This window comes from Berghia stephanieae, chromosome 7 (genome assembly GCF_034508935.2).
Source record: "Berghia stephanieae isolate SIO BIC M18660-M18661 chromosome 7, UCSD_Bste_1.3, whole genome shotgun sequence".
Lineage (NCBI taxonomy): Eukaryota > Metazoa > Mollusca > Gastropoda > Nudibranchia > Aeolidiidae > Berghia > Berghia stephanieae.
Window position 1 is genome coordinate 65,249,619 of NC_088366.1, and position 3,476 is coordinate 65,253,094.

The 3,476-nt window shown below is 37.2% G+C and overlaps 1 long non-coding RNA gene across 1 annotated transcript in view; it reads right to left on the reverse strand.

The window, feature by feature from the left end:
- Nucleotides 1–3,125, reverse strand: part of LOC144976296 (uncharacterized) — a 14,443-nt gene extending 11,318 nt beyond the window's left edge. Inside the window, exon 1 of the long non-coding RNA XR_013646087.1 lies at nt 2,862–3,125. This is a non-coding gene — a long non-coding RNA (uncharacterized LOC144976296). The remainder of the gene's footprint in view (nt 1–2,861) is intronic.
- Between the last annotated feature and the right edge of the window lie 351 nt (nt 3,126–3,476).

The window sequence follows — 3,476 nt, forward strand, 5'->3', positions numbered from 1 at the left end:
AGCATCTATAGCCACCTTTCACAATGCAACAGGCAAACGATGATCTAAACGTTAGGAAAGGCAGATTGAGAATGAAAAAAAATGTCGGGACAGTTTAGACGATATAAGCCTTCGCCATATTGGCTAATTACGCGATGAGTGGCAGTCTAGTTCTGATCATCGGTTTGCGTGCAGCAGCAGCAGCTTCTAATGGTGTTACACTACTTTGTTATGATAATATATTATTCAGGCAGTTAATTCCTCGCTGCATTTGTTTGGTCACATCGCAACGCTCGTCTAGATTCTCTGTGGTCGCGGCTCTTTGCCAAAACTCGTACATATGAGACGGGTGGAAAGTCTCCAGTGATGAAGTGACGCTGACGTAAGACAGGTTCTCGATCGAAGTCGATTCCCCGCCACCCAGCGCCTCTTCTTGCTGGTACAGAACCCTGGAAACTTCTCTCCCAGTTTCGAGGAGACTTCGTCCCCGCCCCCTCCATAGATTGAATTCGTCCAAACAGACTTCCATCTCGTATGCCCAATCTTGTCCGAAGTAAGAAAGTACAAGGGTTGCCCGGACTTAATTTTGAATTGAAACAGGGCTTCTTCTCCTCTCTATTTTGTTTGGTAGCATCCCAACCGAGTACACTCTGGAGACGGGTCCACAACTTATATTTATTAAAGAATGCCCAACCATTCGCCTTATTGATATAAACTAATAAATGTAACCTCTGACAAGCAGAAAGAATGGTGTGAACAAAACTGGCTTTATCATGCACTACAGTTTTGTTACAACCAGGATTAAAAGTTTTGTCATTGAGCAGTATGGTTAAGGCTATTGTATTCGTTACACAATAGGTACCGTGTGTATTGTATAGTTAGCAATCAAATTTCGTCATTCTTTGTTTAAACTGCTTTGTTTTCTTTCGTTTTGTTCAATATGCTGGATTTTTAAATTTTATATATTTAATTAAATGAAATTGTGCTTACCATTGTTGACATACCGGAATTTAATACTTATATGTTATATATTTAATTAAGTGAAAATGTGCTTATCATTGTTGACATTCCGGAATTTAAACTTAATTCGTCATTCATTGTGTCAACCTGCATTGGTCACGACCGCTTTTTTTCTCTCGCTTTGTTCAATTTGCTGGAGTTTTAGATGTTATATATGTAATTAAGTGGAAGTGTGCTTATCATTGGTGACATTCAGGAATTTAGTTTACCATTTCTTTATCGGATTGTTTATTTATTTAGCACCGCATTTAAAGCAAGATAATGCAATCTTCATCATCATCATTGTCATCACATATCATTATCATCATTGTCATCATATATCATTATCATCATTGTCATCATATATCATTATCATCAGTGTCATCACCATCATCATTTCTCCCTTCCCCAAACTTTTATTATCTCCCAAACATAGTATCTTTTTCATTCTATGACCTACCCCCTTCCTTCTCCAACATTTTTTCCTGTTATCAATTTTTTTCTCACTATAACATTATCAAGACTCCCTTCATCATGTCCTATCTAATACTAACACTTGACAATACTACTACTACTACTACTACTACTACTACTACTACTACTACTACTACTACTACTACTACTACTACTACAGCAACAACAACAACAACAACAACAACAACTACTACTACTACTACTACTACTACTACTACTACTACTACTACTACTACAGCAACAACAACAACAACAACTACTACTACTACTACTACTACTACTACTACTACTACTACTACTACTACTACTACTACAGCAACAACAACAACAACAACAACAACAACTACTACTACTACTACTACTACTACTACTACTACTACTACTACTACTACTACAACTACTGCTACTACGACCACTACTACTACTACTACTACAACTACTGCTACTACGACCACTACTACTACTACTACTACTACTACTACTACTACTACTACTACTACTACTACTACTACAGCAACAACAACAACAACAACTACTACTACTACTACTACTACTAATACTACTACTACTACTACTACTACTACTACTACTACAGCAACAACAACAACAACAACAATAACAACAACTACTACTACTACTACTACTACTACTACTACTACTACTACTACTACTACTACTACTACTACAACTACTGCTACTACTACCACCACTACTACTACTACTACTACTACTACTACTACTACTACTACTACTACTACTACTAATACTACTACTACTACTACTACAACTACTGCTACTACTACCACTAGCACTACCACAACTACTACGAATTTTCGTTATCCCCAGACACAGGTGTCTGGGGATAATGACAGCTGTCTACTGCAGTAGTTCTAATTCTAGGCGAACATCATGCTGTTGAATTAAAAAAAAACAATGGCACCAAAACTCGCCACAACAACCATAATATCAGTTAAACACATCCGTCCATAAATGACGTCATTACACATAAGTCGTGATCCATAAGAAATTCCGTGCCCGCTTGAAAATATCAGAACGAAGTATCATAGACATCGCTGAGTCAGGTTGGCGTGGAACAGTAGGGGTAATATATAATGTATGTAGAATTTCAAATCCTTATACAAACCAATTATATCATTCTAAGATGTAGTAAAATAAAAATTTATGTGAAAATTCGTTCGTCGAAATGAGAGTCACAGAACGGTCCCAAGAAATAGTAACGTCACTCGTACATGTTTTTGTACTCATGGAAAGTCAACCAAAGTGTTGAGATGGAATAAAGGTTGAGGATAAATAGATAACAATGGGAAATTGAATGTTAGCGTAAGATTCAATTTAATAAACGAGCAGCAACAGTTTTACTAAGGGTAAATAGATAAAATCAAACTTACGAGTAGGTGCAAGATATTCATCTTGTTTGGTTGAATTATTTCAGAATGAAGTTTTCTCACTCAAACATAGGTTTATATAGAGCATTTTAGTCCGCTCCCGCTAGTCTAAATTCACGTGTCATTGAATTCATTGGACAACGTATCACACGAGTGAGAGTAGAGTCTGTGATATCCATAGAGCCACCAAACAAAGTGATATTATAGACTTTCCCTAGTAAAATTTTATTGGTGATACCTATCTCTGGACGACAGTACAGTCACGAAGCTCGCTTTTCCACTACTCTCTTTGCATTTGTCATTAGTGACAAGGCGTGAGTGAGGGCTTGGCGAACAATAGGGTTACCAGCTTGGATTATTTTAATCCAAACAGCCTGTTATTCGATTATTTATCCTTAATTTGTCACTGTAATCATACGCTTCTTGAGTAAAATACATCTAACAAACACATATAAGTGCAAGCGGGAGGGGGGGGGGGGGTACCAGACCTGCAAATAGGTGAACACTGGCCTTGGTACGAAGAACATGTTTGTTACTGTAAATAAATAAAATAGTCTGGTAAAGGGGAACATGAGCATTGATAGATAGTATGCGCTTGGCTAAGAAGCTCATAACATT